Source organism: Parasteatoda tepidariorum, chromosome 5, assembly GCF_982258835.1.
Source record: "Parasteatoda tepidariorum strain Cologne lab strain chromosome 5, Ptep-v5.0, whole genome shotgun sequence".
NCBI lineage: Eukaryota > Metazoa > Arthropoda > Arachnida > Araneae > Theridiidae > Parasteatoda > Parasteatoda tepidariorum.
Genome location: NC_141759.1, coordinates 47,698,000 through 47,720,561, shown reverse-complemented (window position 1 = coordinate 47,720,561; position 22,562 = coordinate 47,698,000). Strand labels below are relative to the sequence as shown.

General features: G+C 30.1%; 1 protein-coding gene across 4 annotated transcripts in view; it reads right to left on the bottom strand.

Annotated features, from left to right (window-relative positions):
- LOC107455361 (arginine kinase) overlaps window positions 1-22,562 on the bottom strand; it is a 70,837-nt gene that overhangs the window by 33,963 nt on the left and 14,312 nt on the right. The window contains exon 1 of one of the 4 annotated variants that reach the window (XM_087163802.1): window positions 19,955-20,118. The exons of 1 other annotated variant lie outside the window; for it this stretch is intronic. The gene's annotated coding sequence lies outside the window, so the exon portion shown is untranslated. Of the gene's footprint in view, window positions 1-13,950; window positions 14,267-19,954; window positions 20,119-22,562 lie in introns of those variants that run through there. 2 more of the 4 variants (XM_087163803.1, XM_087163801.1) reach the window with 2 other exon arrangements.

The following is a 22,562-nucleotide window of genomic DNA, read 5'->3' as shown; positions in this document are numbered from 1 at the left end:
TTTTTTTAAACAAATTATAATTATGAAAGGAATATATATATATATATATATTTTTTAATTTGGAATTTTTCCCTTTTCACAGGCTAACGCCAAGTCTTCAGGATACTGCCACAATGTAATTTTCAAGTTTTGTTATTTTCTTTCCAGCAACTTCAATCAAACGTGGTTGGCTATAAAAACTACTTTCGTGAATAGGCCTATTATTTTTCTTGGCACAAAACAACACTTTCTTGTCTGAATTTTTTTTCTTAACAACTTTCTTTTTGGAAGAATTTCTTTAAGAAGGATAACGTTGCTTGACTAAATTTAATGCTGTGAGATTAGTTACTTCAAACTATTTTTATTCATATTTAAAACTAATCGCATACGTATAGTATTTACAAACTAATTTCATATTCATGCTAAAACTTATCCCATACATACAAATTTGCAAATTAACCCTTTGCACTCTGATGTTCCACGTAGGCACCATCAACAATCACCACTTTAAAATTAAGAAATTTTATATCTTAATAATTAGTAATCGCATTACAATAAGAATTTTAAAATTGTATAATAATACTATATTGAGTATTTTAATTGTGCTGATATTAGATCAAACAGCTTTTATAAGTACTCGGAGTACAAAGGGTTAATTTCATAATCATGTTGAAAACGTTGAATGCCGCGCTAACATTACATGGCTTGCCCATCTGGCCAAACGGTAAATAACTACAAACTAAATTTGCGAATATTAGACAGATCTTGCTCGTTTTTGTTTTTGAAAGGGTTAGCAAGACTTACCTAAAGAAAGTGGTAAATTATGTAAATCTACGAATTGTTTAGAAATAGCGGTGGATAAAAAATCTACTAAATTGAATTTATTAAACCAAGAATCACAATTAATAAACTACCACTTGAAAATATTTATTCGCTGTCCAGAGCAAGTTGGCATCTCTGTGTATATAAATAAAACTATTTTTGTGTGTTCTATATTGCATTCATTTCTTCAAATCATTTTAGTCACGATAATGTTATAAACAATTAAAAATTTACTCGAATTATGTGTTTCTAATAATCTAGGCTTCGAAGGTCACCAATGACCCCCATGGCATTCACATACCTGCCAACTTTTAATCCTTTCGAGGATGATTTTCCCCAGTGGTAGTGAAATGGAATTTAAATTACCATTTTAGGCAGAAATATAAACTGTAGTTTGGAAAAGTTTATACAAACTTCAAAGACAGTATTACATATTTATATATATGCTTAATTATATTAAAAATAGTGGTGGTCAAAAAGATTAAAAATTAAGTTTATAAATGTAATAAAAACATACAATTTACTACCACTTTAAAGATAGAAATAAAATTTTACGCCAAATGCGTTAAAGTTGGCATGTATGCATTCAACGTGTTAAACTTATTGCATACATACAGTTTCGCTAACTAATTTCTTATTCATGTTAAAACTTATTGATTACATATACATAGCTGCCAACTCTTCCGGTTTTCCCGGAAGATTTTATTTTCATATTTAAAGTGCTAGCGAAATTCATGTTATTTCACTAAACTTTTTGAATTATAATAATAATTTAAATCAATTTGACCACCACTACATATAAATAATTACAACAAATATATAAAAGCATATTAGTCTTTACAATAGCGAATTTCATCCTGATTAAAATATAATATTTTTGAGTAAGATAGTTTTTCGGTAATTGTTTATCTATCACTTGGAAAATCCATTCTCGAAAAGAGTAAATGTTAGCAGGTATGCACATAGTATTGCGAACTAATTTCATATTCACTTTTCGCTGACATATAGTTTTACGAACTAAATTTATTTTCAAATTTCACTCAAATATTACAATTATTTAAAACTCATTTCTTATACGAAGAACTGAATAGATGAATGACATTTTTAGAGTGGCTGCAATCAAGGTAAGAAAAAAAAGTGGTTTCTAAATTATTTTATTATGGAATTATTAGAAGGTGGGACTAATAATTCTTTCCCTTATTTAATTCACCGCTGCTTAATTAGAAATAAATATCTTGCAAGCAGGGCTGTCAACAACTATGAGCTTTCTGCAAAATATTTTGTATACAATCAAAAACTAACGCTTTCAAATATTAGTTAGCTTGGTCAAGATTTTAAAAGGTGAACCACAAGTGGAACAAAGAGGTTAGAGCAGTGATGCCACGGGCGATTAAAAATATAAAACGTGGTAGAAACTCAATTCATTTTTGTTATTTAATACCTCTTTAGTTATTCAATAGTAACTAAAACTAGGACTTACACTACAAATTATTCATATTTAAATTTATAGCATTTATTTCGTTTGGTAAATTGAAAAAGATTGTAAATTTTAATATTTTTTAAATCTAAGGTTAAAATTCATTTGTCTCTTGATTTTGCATATTTAGACGGCCGTGGCAACCCTGGGTTGGAACAACGCCTCCTATAATTGAAAGCCTCCACACGGTTTCTTAAAGGTAGTCCGATCAAACCACTGTGAAGGATATCCATTATATGAACGAGTCATTTAATAAAGAATATAGTTAAAATAAGAAAGTGGTAGCAAATATATGACTAAAAATTTATTTTATTCGCTAATATTATTGGTTTGCCTTATTCACTTGTCAACCGCTACAGATTCAATTCTCAAATATATAAGATAAATTTCTCTCAATGACTTTTACAAAAGGTTTTGGGTTCATGCGCACAACTGGTTCACTTTTTAAACAGTCTGAGCGGACTACTTATAAAAGACCGAGTGGAGGCTTCTTGATGTAGGAGGTGATGGTTGGAATATCTGTTTAATTACAAATAGGGTTGCCACAAGTGACTAAAAATGCAGAAAGTAATGACCAAAAAATTCAAAATTTCATTAAAAAAAAGATTAAAATTAGAAACTTTTTACTGCATATTTTTGCAGCATTTCGTTCGTTCGTTGTAGTGGGACTGGGAGTCTGTGGCCTCACGGCCCTTTTCCCATTCATCATGAAATTAAACTAAGAAACATACATGACAAAATAAAAGTTTGGGGAGCAAAATGGAGTTCTTGAGAGGAGAAAAATGGCACTTTGCCATTATTAGGCAATAACAAAATTACAAGTAATAAAAAAGTACATGAAAAAAGGTAAAATTAAAGTACAATGGGAAAATAAGCACGAATTAATATTTACAGTATTTACAGTTTGGAAATACATACAAAAGAGGGGCGAGTTAAAGTAATGTGAGGATGTGTGTATATGTGTAAGTAAGTGTGGCTCTGTTAAAGTAGAGCAGAGATGCCAACTTGCTCCGGACAGCGAATAAATATTTTAAAGTGGTAGTTTATTAATTAAGATTCTTGAGTTAATAAATTCAATTTAGTAGATTTTTATCCACCACTATTTCGAAATAATTCGTAGTCTTATATAATTCACCACTTCTTAGTTCTAATGTCTTGCTAGACCTTTTAAAAAGCAAGTAAAATTAGTCAAATGTTTGCAAAATTTACTAGTAGTTATTTACCGTTTTTTTTAATTATTTTGGCGTGTCCGGAGCAGTTGGCATCTCTGGTAGAGACCCGGCCGTCCTGTTAATTACCACTCGTGCCGGGTAGTGTTTTGCAGCATAGTTGTAGTTTACAAATATGATTAATTCGAAATGTCAGTCCCAGTGGTAGTTACGATTGAATAATTAAGGATTATTATAAATAAAAATGAATTGAATTTCTACCCCTTTTTACATTTTTAGTCGCCTGTGGCATCCCTGTACAAATATACCAGATATATGATCACATACCATCCAACTCTTCCGGATTTTCCGGGAAGATTTTATTTTTATATTTAAAGTGGTAGTAATTATATAAAATTTTTTCTTTTATAAACTTAATTTTTAAATGATTTTGATCACCACTATTCTTACAAAAATTAAGTATATATATTAATATGCGTTACAATCATGGTTGTCAACTTAAGTTTTCTCAAATACAACGTATTTGTTTGCGTAAAATTGAAGTTTTAATTCCATTTTAATACCACTGGGAAAAATGATAATGGAAGGGATTGAAAGTTAGCAGGTATGTGATCACATGAATTCATATCGGACTAGAGAAAATCGCTCCTCAGTGTTAGCCTCTCTTCTTCACTTCAGTTATCTTTTCGGTTCCTTACAATTATGAAAATAACCGAAGAATAAACAGTTGATTAAATCTTAATAGGTGCAAGAGAACATTCTACATGATTAGGAATAATTACAAAAGTTTTGACTGCGGATTTTATTTTACTTAGCGCTTTAACTTGTAATAAACCTTGAAAATTAACCCATAATGATTTTATTCCATTTTGTAGTTTCTGAAGTTATGGGCATATTATATCATAGGTGGGAAAATATCTTCCAATCAACATTATTTTTACAACACACCATCCAACTCTATTTTATTAGTATTATATATTCAGTTGGTTTTGTTGGAATATTAAGCGGGAATGTTTTTCGTCAATTATTATTTTATCAACCATCGAGTTACTTATCGATATTAATGTTTATCACTAAAAGTCATTTATTATTCGACATTTTAATGTAGAATTATTGTATATTAATTATATGGTATATTTCATTTACTTTTATATGCTTATCAGTTTTTATTTTCAGCCAAGATGTGTATGTATAAAAAAAAATTATTAAAATCATGCTAGTGAAGTGCAGAAGCACCAGATCATTAAATTAAAAATGACAGAATAAAAATATATCAAACACAATCAAATTTTACTTAAGGATTTGGCACATTTTCAAAAGCTTTAAACCTCTCTAATTTATAAAAAAAATCAATCAAATTGGGGAACAATAAAAAATTTAGATGATGATAATGTTAACAAATGTAGAAACTCAAGTTCCAAAAAATATTTAGTCGTAATTTAAAGCTTGTCAAATATCTTTTAACTTTCGCTTTAACAGCATTTGAATTTTACTTAAGGATTTGGCACATTTTCAAAAGCTTTAACCCCTTGGGGACGGGTGATTCAGAAAAGCATTCGTGCAAAATCAGAATCAGGATGTAATTAAGTAAAAAACGGTAACTTAAATGAAGTCGTTGCTAATTTGACAGACTTACTTTGCTTTTACTTTAATTATTGTTAGTTTAATCACATACAATCAATGTTAGTTTAAAGTATAACTAAATAGTTTTATTTTGAACAAAGTAATGGTGAATTAAATAAATCAAACAATTATAACTCCGCCCACAAATAAACTGCTAAAGAATTACTTTGATTACCAGTTTTATCTTTTTACCCTGGTTGATACGGCTTTATGCTGACCCGTATTTGTGACAGTCGGCGCGAAAGGGTTAATCTATAAAAAAAAATCAACCACATTACAGAACAATAAAAAATTTTGATCATAATAATGCTAACAAATGTAGAAACTCTAGCTTCAAAAAATATTTAGTCGTAATTTAAAGCTGGTCGGTTTTCGGTTTTAACAACGTTTAAATTTTACTTGAGGATTTGGCACATTTTCAAAAGTTTTAAACCTCTCTAATCTATTGAAAATCAACCACATTATTGAACAACAAAAAATTTTGATAATGATGATGCCAACAAATTTAGAACTTATAGCTCCAGAAAATTATTTAGTCGTAATTTACAACTTGTCAAACATCTTTTAACTTTCGCCTTTTACAGCATTGGTGTTTAGAATTAAATATAGATGAAGATAACGAAAAACTATTCATAAATTCCGTAACTTTCAAAATATTTCAATTACAATTTAATATTGAATTTTTTAAAAGCAAGGATGCCAACTGCACTGCTTTTTGCAAAAATATATATTAGAAGGAAATTTAAAAGAAAAACTTCCCGAATAAGGGACATATTCGCCAACTCTCTAAAAGTTTCACCTCGAGATGATCCCTGTAAAAGGGTATTTTATATCATGCTTTCGTATGTATGATAAGGTTGAGGTGGAAAAAAAATTTAAAATCAAATTTGCTAAACTTAACTTTACAAATAAAATTTTTTACAACTTAAACTTCACCTGCCACTAAGAAACATTTTTAAGTTTGGCATCTTTATAAAAAGTATAGTCAATATGAAACTTAAATATATTCAAATAAAAAGCGAACGATTTTTACAAAGCTTGTCAAATATCTTTAAAGGTCAAGTGTATACAAAAAGATTTAGAATGGTGTTTCTAAACAAAATATAGATGTTGATAATGAAAATCAATTGTTGATAATGAAAACAAGTCCCAAAACTATTCTGTCACTATTTAATGTTGAATTTTCTACTTAGTTTATCCATATTTTAAAATCTTATCAGTGCATTTGATAACAAGCAAACGATTTTCACCAATCTCACCAAATATTTTTACAAGTTCGTTTTTAACTGCAAACGAGTAAATTTGGTGTTTCTAAACAAAATTTAGATGTTGATGAAGTCTATAAAGAAATTCTATATCGCTTAAAATTATTCGGATGCAATTTAACAGGAATTCTTCAAAACATTTAATCGTTTTTTTAAAACATTGTAAATGTAATTAGATACAAATGTTATTTGAAGCAATTGTATGAATAGTAATTAGAAGCAAACGATTTTCGTCAAGCTTGTCAAATATCGTTTAACTTTCGTTTTTAACTGCAGACGAATAGGTTCGAAATGGTGTTTAGAATGCTCAAGAGCTACCTTTCCACAGCTATAATCTCTCTTTTTCTGGGGTCTTCCCATGGATGTCTGCCAGAGGTCATCGTAGTAACAGAAGAAGGAAAGAGCCGTGCAAGAGGATGAAGAGCTAAATTTATCATTTATCTTTGTTCCCTTCCAACAAGAACATCCGTCTGTACGTGCTTACTTTGCTGTATTCTGAGCATTTTTCTTTTTAAATATCTTCCATAACGAAAAAAACTCGGAGCTAGGTTACACGTGCAAGAAAATTCGAATTATGCTAACTCAGTCGCTATTATGTTTGTTTAATACGTTATTAATATTAGCTGTTGTAGTTTGATTCATTAACAAGTGAAATTTAAGAAGTATTATATAATAAATAAGTCAGAGCTATGTGAAAGGAGACTCGAATTATGCTATCCCAGTTGCTATTATTAGGTTTGGTTTATGTGATTTTAGTCTTAACTGTTGCAGTTTGATTCATAAACAAGTGAAATTTAAAAAGTCTTCCTTAACAAAAAAAAAAAAAAAAAAAAAAAAAAATTCAGAGCTGCGTTATACGTGCAACGAAAACTCGAATTACGCTAATCCAGATGTTAGTATGCTTGTTTAATGTATTTTTAATACTAGTAATATGGATGTATTGTAGTTTGATTCATAAAAAAGTGAAATCTAAGAAGTCTTTAAAATTAAAAAAAAAATTAGAGATAAATTTCACGCTGACAGAAATTTGTTGTACTAGTTTGATTTCCAAAAAGGAATCTGTCTCTTCACTTAAATTTAAATTTCAAAAAAACTAATTTAAATTAATAAAATCATTAATTTCTTTTTAAAACCGTTTCTTAAAAATTTAATATGGAACTAGATATTTATTTATTTATTCATTCGCAGATTTAAAACATAGATTTAACATTTAATTAGTTTAAATTTAAAAGAATTAAATTAAATTAGTTTAAATTTCAAAACAACTAATTCAAATTAATAAAATCATTAATTTCTTTTTAAAACCGTTTTTTAAAAATTTAATATGGAACTAGATATTTATTTATTTATTCATTTGCAGATTTGAAACATAGATTAAACATTTAATTAGTTTAAATTTAAAAGAATTAAATTAAAGTAGTTTAAATTTCAAAAGAACTAATTTAAATTAATTAAATCATTAATTTCTTTTTAAAACCGTTTTTTAAAAATTTAATATGGAACTAGATATTTATTTGTTTATTCATTTGCAGATTTAAAACATAGATTCAACATTTAGTTAGTTTAAATTTAAAAGAATTAAATTAAATTAGTTTAAATTTCAAAAAAACTAATTTAAATTAATAAAATCATTAATTTTTTTAAAACCATTTTTTAAAAATTTAATATGGAACTAGATATTTATTTATTTATTCATTTGCAGATTTAAAACATAGATTCAACATTTAAACGTGCAATATTCAAATATAAACATAATATCAGTGACATTAATCAATATTTTCTCTTTACAGATACAAACTATGAAAATTTATCTTTTGTTTATACTCGCATTTTATTTTTCATTGTTTCTATTATAACCTTTCCTGATTTTTTTTCACGGAGACAAAAAAAAAATCGAAGTCCCCAAACTGTAGATATGCCAACTTGTTTCACTTTGTTAAAAAAATTTTTTTCAAGCGGTTACGAAATTTAAGTAATTTTTATTTAGTATTTTTTAAAGTAATTTTTCCACCTCTACGTATCAAAATTTTGAAGTATCATATGAAATGCAACTTTATTGCTGTTATCCACTTCTCATTGATACCTCTATTCGCAATTTTATTATTATACTCACTCAGATGTATGAGCTAAAGCAACGCCTCCTATAACTGAAAGCCTCCACACGGTTTTTTATAGGTAGTACGATCAGACCCACTGTGAAGAAATAATCTTTCCGAACGAGTCATTTAATACAGTATCTAGTTAAAATAAGAAAGTGGTATCAAATATATGACTAAAAATTTATTTTATTTATGAATATTATTGGTTTGCCTTATTCACTTGTCAACCACTACAGATTAAATTTTCAAATATATAAGATAAATTTCTCTCAAGTACTTTTATAACTTCAAAAGTCCAGATAGAACGTTTTAGAGGAGGACGATATGACATCCAGTGCTATCGTTGCCAAAAATTTGGCCACACACAAAAGAACTGCCAATCTGATCCAGCCTGCATGAAATGTGCGGGTGATCATTTCACATACAAGTGCACTAAACCAAGAAGCCTGCCTGCCACCTGCGTTAACTGCAGAGGAGAACATCCTGCCTGTTTTACAGGCTGTGAAGCGAGACCACGTCGAAAGCCACAACAAAAGAACAGAGAGCTCAGGAGTGCTACCCATACTGCCACCAGATTTCTTCATATCTTCCGAGAGATGCAAGAACTTCTTAAAAACGAGGAGCTGGTTCAGCTTCTTCGTTCCTTATTACCAGAAAACAAGCCTTAATGACACCACTACAATCCACCAGGCCCACTACTCCCTCCAAACGACTTCAACATCTTTTTTCTAAAGACATTATTTTAGGCGCCCACGGGCACTACCTTAGATGAAGCAGTGAAGTGTCCGCTTCGCGGACAGGTACTGCGTAAACAACTTTAGTTCAAGTTCAAGTTCAAACTTTTATAAAAGGTTTTGGGTTCATGCGCACAACTGGTTCACTTTTTAAACAGTCTGCGCGGACTACTTATAAAAGACCGTGATGGCTAAAGCCGTTAATTCTGCTAATACTCAGATAACCATTTTATATAGGTATAGGTGTTATCCACTTTAAAAAAGTGGGGGTAACTATACTTATTCTTCAAGTTTTACCATTTAATTGGCTGCCAATTTATAAAAACTTGCAGAAAGTGAAGCAGTAGACATCCCTGAAATTGTCATTGTGCCTATTGACACGTTTGAATAATGGTTGGAAAATATCCAGGGCCTATCCATCACAATTCCGCCCTTCTGCTCAGATTTTTCTCAGATAACCAGGAGCAGATTTGTCTTTCACGCGATCGAGTTTCTGTTATGGTTATGCAATATGTTTCAGTGTAGGGGACAAAATGAAGCCTTCTTAATCACCTTCGTTGAAGCAAATACACTAATGAATATTTTTTAAGCTAAGCTGTTGAACAGAATTGTGTTGACTCAAGGAAAAGTGTGTTAGCAACAGATGCGTTAGGAATGCAATGTGAGTATGTTAATCCTGAGGTAACAAATTTAAAAAGGAAAGCCACTAATCGAGCTTATACAGGGTACCCGCGATCCTTGAATTGTGTTGACTCAAGGAAAAGTGTCTTAGCAACAGATGCGTTAGGAATGCAATGTGAGTATGTTAATCCTGAGGTAACAAATTTAAAAAGGAAAGTCACTAATCGAGCTTATACAGGGTACCCGTGGTCCTTGAAAAGTTTTAGTAGTAAATTACCTGCCGTTTGTAAACTTTCTGGTTAAGATTTTTTATGATAGTAGCATTGTAAACATCGATTTTGTAGTTATAAGCAGTAATTATAATAACTATGTTAAAACTTAACCTATTGGAATCCGATTTACTTAGATATGACATCAGCCAAATTAAAAACTGGTAGTAAGATTATTGATATCTTTTATTTAGTCGATTAGTTGTCAATTCAAATTTGATACCTAACCTACATTACCATTTTCATTACCGCTTTCTGAAATAAACTGAAAATATCATGAATCTAATTCTTAATTTTCGCTAAATTAATCTCAAACTCACTCACCAAATAATGCTTAATGAACGTTATGGAAAATATTCTTTGTTTTAAAATTAAATATGAATGATTGGAAATGTTGGTCATAGAGGTAGCTGCAAGTAAAAATTAAAAGATAATAAATAAACAAAATTGCTCTGAGTACCACTTTTTTACATTTTTAGTCTCCTGTAGCATCATTGCATCACTAGTTATAGTATAAATATTTAAATTACTCCTATGTAGTGGCGAATGAAATAAATAAAAATAAACTTTTAGTTTAGAAAAGATAGAAATTTTAATGTATTACTTTGTTACCACTTTGAAAATAAGAAGAAATTCAAAAGTCAAAATTATAATTTTTTATTACAAAAATTTGTAGTTATTGAGTTAGTCTGTTCGTTAACGTCTTCATCAATTTTAGCTCTTTGCTGTGAGGTGTTTTCGATAAATATATTCCAGTGGTAGTGAACTAATGCAGAAAGTTTTAAAATAAAAATACTTTTGTTATAGTTTTTTTTAAAATCAGAATCTAATAACACAGTTACAAATTTGATTGTTTATATAGATGAGATGTTTAGACTAACTGTGAGAATAAAATTCTTTTATTTCTTACTTATAAAAACATTAATTCGCTATGTTTGTTATCACAAATCACCCCCCCCCCCCTGAAACTACGGAAATTCTGTGGTTGTCAGGGCTGAAAGTGAGACGCAAAAATAAACTGGTAGTAAACACATTATTTCGCTTTTAACTATTTTTCGTGATGAGCAAAATAGGTTTTTTAATTATGAACTCTTCATCGCTATTTAACTCCACTTGGCTAAACATGCAGCCCTATATCAGGGATGCCAACTGCTCCGGACAAGTCAAAATAATTAAAAAAACGGTATAAAAAACAAACTAAATTTTGCAATTATTTGACTATTTTTGCTTGCTTTTTAAAAGGTATAGGACGCATAAAGAACGATAAAGTTGTGAATTATGTAAACCTGCGGTTTATTTAGAAATAATGGTGGATAAAAAACACCTAAATTTAATTTATTAAATCAAGACTCACAATTAATAAACTACCACTCTAAAATATCAATTTGCTGTCCGGAGCAAGTTGGCATCTCTGCTTTATGTATGTTATAACTGCTAAATAGATCTTGGTAGTCAAGTATATTTTAGTCTTCCCAAAAACAAGTTATAGTAAAATGATTATTAACCAGTTTTTACTCTTTTTTCGTCTCGATAAAAATTAAATTTTTGTCCTGGTTGTCGTAGGATAGTATGCCAATTTATGTTAAAATTTGATTCTGTAAGTAAACAATTAATATTGTGCACATATGCAGAATTACTTACTAATTAGTCAATGCTATTCTCACGTGCTAATTTGGAAACCTTCTTTAAGTTGCTTTTCTTTACACCTTTTGCGAATACTGTTGCGAAAATGCAACTCTTTGTTTTGACGTAAAAAGCAATTTCTGAAAAAAGAAGTGGGGGAACATTTATGTTTAAACTAATGTGGTATTTTCTAGTGCTGGCGAGCACCTTATTCCACATCTGCCAACTTGTCCGGTCGTTGAAAAAGATCTTACAAAGTGGTAGTAGAACAACAATTAAGTTTGGAAGAATTTTTCTTAAAACGGAACTATTAAAACAACTATAAGCACAAATATCCAACAAATAGATATGATCTACATATTTTTTCATTCGTCGTAGTAGTCTAAAAAATATTTTTGAAATTTTAAAATTCCAAGACTTAATATGCCGAAACTCCGTCAGAAAAATTATTTCTCAACTGCTATACAAATTGGCTGTTATGCATATTAAACACAAATTCTTTCTTGCTTCTCCAAGACAAATTACTAGAATTAAATAATTGAGTTAACAGTTCTGAGGTACCTTTCTGAAAAAAAGTTTATAAGAACGTTCATGTTTAATGGTTCACCCTTTTCGATGCAGTGTAGCCAGTCTGGCAAAACTAATTCAACATGTTACAAAACACTAGAAATATAGAATTAATTGCTTTTATTCTATATTTCTAGTTGAGGTAGCGGGTTCGAATCCCGCTGTTACCCCGGATGTATCTTCGTGCTGTCCTTCTCTGTGCTGTGCTATCTGTTCTTCTATTTGACAAAGGTTTATAAGCCTAAATTGAGCACACAAGCCTGCAGTTGTTGTTGTAGTTCATTTACGTCGCTCTAGAACTGCACAATGGGATATTGGCGACGGTCTGGGAAACATCCCTGAGGATGATCCGAAGACATGCCATCACAATTTTAATCCTTTGCAGAGGGGATGGCACCTCAGCTTCGGTAGTTCGACGACCTGCACTCGAAGTCGAGCACTTTACGGTAGAACATTTTAACGAGGACCGATACCGCACACCCTCGGTCCCTACTCAGGCTGATTCAAGTGGTCACCCACCCGCACACTGATCTCAGCCAGTGATGCTTGACTTCGGTGATCTGCTGGGAACCGTGTCTTAACGATCACACAAGCCTGCAAATGTATGTAATTCCAATAAACCAATTTTTTAGGAGCATAGAGGTTAAAAACAAAGCAAAGATCGTCTTTTTCAACCAATCCACGAATTCTTTAAGCCACCAAAAGTTAAAATATGTCACTTCACTTAGAATAAAATGTCTACAGAGATGCCAATTCCTCCAGATTTAACAAAATATTTAAATAAAACGATAGAGAACTACAAACTAAAATTTGCAGATTTTTGGTAAATATTCCAACTTTTTAAAAGTCTGAAAGCGGTTTGATTGCATTAAAGTGACTTATCACACAATCACAAGCCTTTGAACTATTTAGAAAAAGTAGAGAGTGAAAAAACCCTATAAATCGAATTAGATAATCCAAGAATCATACATTAAAAGACCATCACTCGAAAATATATATGCGGAGATGCCAACTGTCTAAATAATAAAAAAAAAAACGGTAACTAACTTCAAAGTAAATTTTGTAAATATTTGATTATTTTTGTTTGCTTTATAAAAGGTATAGTATGGCATAAGTACAACAGTGGTGAATTATATTACGAATACGAATTATTTAGAAATAGTGGTGGTTAAAAATCTACTAAATTGAATTTATTAAACCAAGAATCACAACTGATAAACTACCACTTTAAAATATGTATTTGCTACCCGGAGCAAGTTGGCATCTATGTGTCTAAGGGCGCATTTGCTAACGTCCTGCCTGACTAAAATTTTCAATCGATAATTGCTGTTCCGCAAAGGGATAATACAATAGGAAGTTCAGGAAAATTACTGGAATTACAGAAATCAGAAATTTTGACAAAACGGCGCTATGATTAACATTTTTATTTAATATAACAGGAAACTATATTACAACAAATGAGTATTAACTATTTAATATAATATAATAGTTTATTAATAGCTAATTAAAGTATTTAATATAATAGTTTACTGAAATAATTTTAGATTGTATTACAACTAATGAGAATATTTTTAAAAAAAATTAAAATTAAAAATACGAAATATTTTTTTTAAATAAATTAGATCCTGAAAATATATGCATAAATTTTCTATAACTAAAGTAATAAATGTAATTAATGTACAATAATTTAACAATTTTTTACCTTTAGACGACAAATATCTTGCACTTTATTCCTGTAGCTGACTCTAAACGGCACGAGTAATCCTAATTATGATTTCAAACAGCGTATGTCTTATTGAACATTTACTGGAATCATTATTTTTTAAAGATAAAAAAAGGCCTCTTTTACTTTCAAGGAGTGATTTTTCTTTTTCGCCGCTAGACTTTTGGGCAGCCAGATATCAAGTTACGGTTTCAACCACCGAATTTGAGCTTAGTCTTATTAAGATTGACTAATGCCGAAAGGAAACAGTTTTAAATGTTGATTGATTCGAAGGTTATCAACTGCGTAACTCGTCAACTTAATTCCTTTCCTTCATGCTGTCGTGACATATGGCATAAAATTTGCATTGTTTTTTTTTTTTTTTATTTCTGTCCATTCGTCTGTTGGCGTAAACAATTGCTTTTTTATTATTTATATTTCAATATTATGAAAGTTACAAAATAAATAATATTTTGACCATTGTCTGACTAAGTCTAGTGTTTTTTTTTTTTTATGCTGCATATTCTACTTTTTTATGCCATGTCTAGAAGTATAATTTTCAATTGTAAGATTATCATGTTTATTTGTATCTGCATATTTGCTTTATATCTACATTTGGGATTTCAGTTCGTTTTTATGTGAGCGTCATGACTAATAAAAAAAAGGACATGACTGATTTTGACTAGGGAAGCTGAAATTTTCTCTTAAAATTCATATCTACTCTACACCGTAGAGTGACATATGCGCACCGAGTTTCATTTCTAATTCATTTTCTGATGTATATAAAAAGCTATTTTCAATTTCAAATGATATTGTTTGTATGTAGTAAAACTGTTTCCTACATTTATTTCTTTTTGGTATCAAAAATTCGTTTTCGAAAAGAGTCTCTTTAAAATTTACAAATGAAGAAGACACTGTAAAATGAAAGTATTTAAATACTTATTTAAAACTAGGAGGCTTAACCCCCTGCTCGATGCGAGCAAAGCGAGCATTAGATTGCGAAGCAATCCGAAATGAACTGTGAAAGCAGTTCCGGGGGTTGGTGAGCGCCAGCGAGCAGGGGGCGAAGCCTCCTAGTTATATATAATAGATGAAACATTTGTCTTGCCAGTTTTATTTTTTCAGAAGAGGCACCGTCTCTTTAGTAGAACACTAGGCTTAAAGGTTTAAGCGTGCATTTAAAGCTGAGTTCATTTTCATTTCTATTATTGTCCAGCCACGAAAAATGGTCTAACTACAAAAATAGCTATGTAAAAAAAGTGGTCGAACGAATTTGTTTACACTAAGTTATTGTCACGAACAATTGAGGTTAGTACGAAATATTTTTTTACTGCGAAAACTACGATACTAGAAATTTTTAAATGAGTTTTTATAAAAAAAAAAAAAATTTTATCGAGTTTTTATAAAAATTTTTTTATATGAGTTTGTCCATTTGTCTATCTGATCTTTTATATAATTGTTTAAAATAACCATTAGTATGGATGCGGACAAAATTCCTTTAATCTCAATTTATTAAAATATTATCTTTGATACTACTAGAAAAAATATTTTATGAAACTACGGAAATTTTATAATATTTTAAAAAAGCATGCTTTTTTAAAAAGGATTTTCTGGATGTTTGCACTTAGAGTATTTATAAAACTTTTACTCCTTTATTTCATACTTAGATTTATAGTTAACTACCACTACAGTTGAATAAATTAAACATGTATATTAATGCATGATAAATATCAGTTATTGATTTCACCTCTCAGTTGCGCTTCGGCGATTTATTATTTATTTCCACTCAGATGAATTAGTTAGAGCCCCTAGCGGGGCTGATGCTAAGATAACCAACACATATGAGTATGAGTATCAGTTATTGAGATCAAACCCTAAAAAATTATAAAGTACTAGGAGGCTTCGCCCCCTGCTCGCTAACGCTCACCAACCCCCGGAACTGATTTCGCAGTTCATTTCAGATTGCTTCGCAATCCAATGCTCGCTTTGCTCGCTCATTGGATACGTTCTTAACGTCTAGCTTTTGTATACTTTTTTGAATACTGAAGTTCCGAAAACTTTTCACTGCAGAAAACTCTAAACCTGTACATTTCAATATTAATTTGAAATTGCAAACAGTTCACATATTTTTCTTAATCACACTATCCTAAATTTAGTTGTTGAGAAAAGTAACTGTTGTAAGTTTTGTTTCAAAGTCTTTCCCACCAGAGGGCTAAAGCCATGTGTTGTAAAACAATATGAAATAGTAGTCTGCCACTGAACGCCGGATGTAAAGGATCGGTTTCGATGAAGATAATTTTGCATTTTTAATTCTCTGAAGTGCGCCACCCTAATAATATAGAATTTGTAAAATAAATGTATATATTTTTGATTGTTGATGAAGCCCATCATTTTGTGTTTTCATCAGTGTTCAGAAGCAGAACAACTGTAAGTTTTTTACTTTATCACAAAAATATAAAATGTATAAAAAACAAAGAAAAGAGTAAGAAAATGAGTATAGTCATAAAAAAAAGTTAAAATTATAATATAGTATTTGTCAGTTAAAATAAAACTTTTTGTTTATTTCATTTCTAACAATTCAAATTTCTCCGAGGCAATTCTAAAGTATAAATTAAGGTAGTATTGTTAAGTTGAAGCACAATATTTTTAGTTCTGATGTCAACAATACAATTCAATTTTTCACAAAAACGATTGTTTCCATTGTTTAATTCAATGTCAGCAATTCAAATTTTTCTGAGGCAAACTCTTAACCTCTAAATATTACTTTTTTATGTACAAATTTCTAAATGTCAGTATTCAACCACAAAATTGTAAAATGTAATGAAAGAGGGTCATAGCAATAATGAAAGAAGTAAAGTTAGTACTGTAAAATTAAAACAATATTTTTAATCAATGAGCCAAGTTCTTCAAGAAGCAGTTGTAGAAGTAGGTTGTTTATTTAAAACGTTTTATAGAATTTCATTAAAAACACAATTGTTAATTTGGGCATTTGGCGATACAACACTTATAGAATTGAAGGATTTGTTACGTCAAGCGCTCAGGTATCATAATTTTGATCTAGTTGCGCTTCTATGTCATTTTGATTTATTAAGTTAACTTTCAAAAAATTTTATGGCTGGCAACAGCAGTTTTATTTTTTAAGTTGTTTATTTTTATTTCTTTTAGAATTCGTTATTTTTTTAGCGAAATGTTTTTTAACCTAACAGAATTCTTTGCCGACTGATATATGAAGAAAATAAAGTAAATATTTAAGTGTTGTGAAAAGAATCTTATTTAGTTGTACAAAGTATTTCAGCCAAAATTTGGGAGCCACGTAAGAGAATTATATATATTAGATCAGAAACACATCATTAAAAGGCAGAATGCTTTGATGTTTTCAAAACGTAAACAAAACAAAGCAAACGTTGCCACCGGCGGAAAAGAAATACAGCCAAAATTTGGGAGCCACGTAAGAGAATTATATACATACCCTCCAACTTATGAGGATTTTGAAAATAATTCTTTCTAGTGGTAGCGAACCAAAGTAGAAATTTTTAAAGCAAATGGATCTCTCATAAAACTTTTATCAGAACTTAAGAATCTAGCCCTATGACCTGCACTTTTATAAGTAATAGTGGACAAGTTACACTAAAATTATTTTTTTTTAAATATTAAGACATTAATTTTGCTACCGTCTGAAAAGAAGATTTCTGAAACTACGCAAATTCCGTAGCAGTTGGAGGGTATGTATATATAATAGATTTTTGGCCATACTCAATTTACATTCTGCTACCACTTTAAACCGTTGTTTCTGGAAACAGTTGAAGTTGGAAGGTATATCGATCGCAAGGATGCCATAGGTGACGAAAAATGAAAAAAGTATTGATTATTAAAAATGAAAAATCTGTTTAACACGTTGAATGCCACGCTAATTTTACATTGCTTTCCCGCCTGGCCATACGGTAAGTAACTTCTAACTAAAATTGCAAATATTAGATAGATTACACTAGTTTTTTAAAAGGTTTCGCATGACATGCAGTGATGCCAACTGCTCCGGACACGCCAAGATAGTTAAAAAAACAGTACTTAACTGCAAACTAAATTTTGCATATTTTTTTACTAAATTTTGCATATACATTGCATATTTGACTATTTTTGCTTGTTTTTTAAATGGTATAGCATGACATAAGTACAAAAAAGTGGTAAATTTTATTAGCCTACAAATTATTTAGAAAAAGTGGTGGATAAAAATCTACTAAATTGAATTTATTAAACCAAGAATCGCAATTAATTAACTACCACTTTAAAATATATATTTGCTGTCCGGAGCAAGTTGGCATCTCTGTTATATAAATAAAACCATTTTTGTGTGTTCTGTATTGCATTAATTTCTTCAAACCATTTTAGTAACGATAATAATATAAAAATAATAAAAATATACTCGACTTATGTGTTTCTAATAATCTTGGCTTCGCCGGTCACCGGTGACCCACATGGCATTCAACGCGTTAAAGAACCAACTTCTTCTATCATATTTCTTTCAGTTTAATATTCAAGGTTGTTGCAAAGAACTTGATCTTGAACTAAAGAAAACTACGTAGTCCTTGTCCGCGAGGAGGAAACCCCACTCCTTTATCTGAGATAACGCTCGTAGCCGTATGTCAATCGAATGTCGATAGAAGGGTGGATAATGTCGATAGAAGATCTTGGCTTGAAATACGTAACAGACTCAGTGGAGGATAATGCAAGTTGCTTGCTTAATCTGCAATTGGTGAAGTACCTGCACGCGGTAGCGGACACCAGACTTCTAAATCTGTATTTTGCCCTAGGGCAACTGAGACTAAGTAGAAAGATAATGCAAATAACATTTCGCCTTAAATATAAATAATTTGGAATGTTTGTCTTAGTCGTAATTACGATTAAATCATTAAATAAATAAAAAGAATTGAATTTTACCACTAATTACATTTTTAGTCGAATTGCGGTATCCCTGTAAGTCGGTAGTTTCTTCCAGTACTTATGGCTTCAGTTTTGAAAACGCACGATACTTTGTCTTACTTTCTAAGTATGAATATTAATTTAATTATGAAGATTATAATAATTAAACACTTTTGCTACCGTTTATTACTTTTTAGAGGAAACGGCGCTTAGCAAAAATGGGTTAAATACACAATTTGAGTTACATTCAAGATAATATACTCAAAAACAGTATATTTAGCCTCATAGAACCCGAGGTACACATTTGTCCATCACCATAAGACACAATGCTTCCAAAATCTAGTAAAATAAATTTATCAACCAGTTTTTTTTATTAGTTTACTGAAAACTTCATTATGTTACAGACGTCTTAAATTTAACCCTTTTGAAGGCCGTGGTAAGTATACTTACCACCACGTTTTACCACTTTTAATTTCGGTTTCCATTTTTCAATAACTTCAGCTTTCTTGAAGTGAGTTTGAATAAAATTGGTAACCATTTGTCACTTTTAAAAAACGTATAAAATTTATAAAATACATAATTCCTTTTGAAGTTTGTAGCATTTAAGGAATTTATTTTATAAATAAGGAAAAATGAAAGTCAGTAAGTTCTTAATAGGTCATGTTAAATATATTTACCACCAAAAAAATGGCATTTTTATAAACTAAATGGGGTTTTTTCTTTCTTATATCAATTACTATTCTTAAAACAATTTCAATTCAAAAAATACTTCAATTTACCTTTACTAGAAATAAATGGCACATTAAAGGGCTAAGCAAACAATTTTCTAAACAAGGAGAATTTTTTAAAAACCTTTTAATATAAATTAACTAATACAGTGGAATCGATTTTAAGTTGTTCGTTACCTACGTCATTTTCTGCCAGTTTCAATTCCAAAAATATTTTAATTTACCTTTACTAGAAATAAAGGGCCCGTTAAAGGGTTAAAGTCTACAATAAAGTTGCATTTCAAATGATACTTTGAACTTCTGATTTGTACTGGTGGAAAAAAAACTTAAACTTACTAAAGCTCACTTAAAAACCTTACTTAAAATGAAAATAACTGAACTAAAAATATATTAAATTTCTTCATCACTAGCAAATATTGTTTTACAAAGCGAAGCAAGCTGGCATCTCTGCTATATATATATAATTTTATCACTTACTCTACAACTTAAAAAGATTTTCCACACCGTGGGAACTCTGAAATGTATCTATTTTGTAGAGTATAACGTGACCCTCTATCTTATCTTATATTATAGATAACCGATAAAACTAGAGTAGCAATTAAATGGTTTATTGCTAGATGATGATTTTTTTCGATGTTTTCATGTATTTCCAGAAATCTTGTAAACAACGATAAAAGTAATATCAAATGATTATCTTTATTGATCAGTTCTGACTAGAAAAATATTTACAGTGAATTTATTTATAAAATTTGATATTTTCTAGAAATTAATTTTCTAATTCTGAAACATTACATTAACTAAAAAATTTGATAGCTTTTTTATAATTATATAATTTTTAGGATGCAATTACAATTTCGCGTTACAATTGTAAACTACACTAGAGAAACTTTTTTACGGAAGTGAGATTTTATTTATATTTAAAGTGGTTGGTAAAATTTTACTATAATATTTCCCTTTTTGGTTACAAAAATTTAATTATAAACTATTTTGATCACTATTACTTACGTATCGTTATTGACCCAAAAGTTTGCATCGCTCTTTAACTTTTAAAGTGGAACTTAAAAGATAGTATGCTAATTTTTTTGCATTAATATCAACAACTCGCGAACTTTTACACTATTTTAAATTTTTTTTTCTATGGTAGTTAACTTTATTTTTAAATATATGATTCTCAATGATTATTTTTTTAAGGAATCTTTGTTTTGTAAATTTTACTTAAAGTTATTTTCCACATCACTACACTTAAACCTTTCGCGCCGACTGCCACAAATACGTGCCAGCATAAAACCGTATCAACCTGGGTAAGAAGATAAAACTGGTAATCAAAGTAATTCTTTAGCAGTTTATTTGTGGGCGGAGTTATAATTGTTTGATTTATTTAATTCACCATTACTTTGTTCAAAATAAAACTATTTAGCTATACTTTGAACTAACATTGATTGTATATGATTAAACTAACAATAATTAAAGTAAAAGCAAAGTAAGTCTGTCAAATTAGCAACGACTACATTTAAGTTACCGTTTTTTATTTAATTACATCCTGATTCTGATTTTGTACGAATGCTTTTCTGAATCACCCGTCCTCAAGGGGTTAAGGCAGTGCTTTCCAAACTTTTTGTACCTGCGTCCCCCTCTTTGGAAAAAAAATGTTTTGTGCCCCCCTTAATTTTTCTAACAATCCAATTTCATAAACACTCATCTGATATTGTAATTTATTTAATGGGCTACAAAATAATATACAATATTATGTATAAAAATACATGAAAAATTATTATCTATTTTAAGAAATAATAATATAATGTAATAAAAACAAATCTTACAAAAGTACAAAAAATAGAATTCAACATTAATACAACATTATAAAAATTTAATGTGAAGGGTGAGCTTGTTTTTCAGCACAAATTTTGTCAAACCGTGGTATCATTGAAGATATCGCGGTTCTCAGTTCCTTTTCAATCTTTAAGCAAGATCGATACTTTGTCTTTAAGACAGCTACTGCAGAAAACCCAGTTTCACATAAGTAAGATGTTACAAAGGGCAATAAAATTTCTAAAGCTTTATTTGTTAAAGTAGGAAACTCGTCCTTTACTCGTAACCAAAACATGACAATATTATTTTTTTGACACCTATTCGACTTTTTTGGTTTGTATTCGAAAATGATATTTTGGAATCAGCTGCGTGCCCCCCCCCCTGCAGCAGTCTCGCGCCCCCCTAGGGGGGCGCGCCCCACAGTTTGGAACACACTGGGTTAAGGGATTCAAAAATTCATATGAGACGCTAGACATTTGAAATGCTATCAAAATTATTAAAAATTCTGTAAACAATTCATATGAGACGCTAGACATTTGAAATGCTATCAAAATTATTAAAAATTCTGTAAACCTTAGTTTTTAATTTCCTACAATTTTATAAAATAATTTGCAAACAATGGTAGAATGGTAGAAATCACATACATCTCGGTGCGCTGCCGCGGAGCGTCATTAACCGATTCATCTGTAGTAATAAATCGATGATGAGGAGGAAGGGAGAGGGCGAAATGGGCTGCAGGTGGCGTCGAGCAGAACGCTCTACCTATGGCAACACTTCACATGCTTTCCCCATTAGCGTGTGGAAAGTCATAGAGGAAGGAAGTACGTTAGTTTCTCTCTTGATTTTCACATAGATTAAAATCTTTTAAGTTGGAAAACTATATGGAAATGAAAACTGCATTAAACATAGTTCAAAAGAAAAGTATCACGGAAATTTTAAAAAATATTTTTATTGAATAAAATGGAAAAATATTAAGAAAAGGGAAAATATCGTAGTACATTCCTATACAACTGAAAAGAGCAGGAGAGGGAAGGGAGAAGGGCTAAAGGCATGAAACCGGTCTCTCCCCAGATGGCGTATTCGAGTGTTGCGATCGCGAATGGGTGACTAAAAATATAAAACGTGGTCATAAATAAAATTCAAAATTTTTTTTAAATG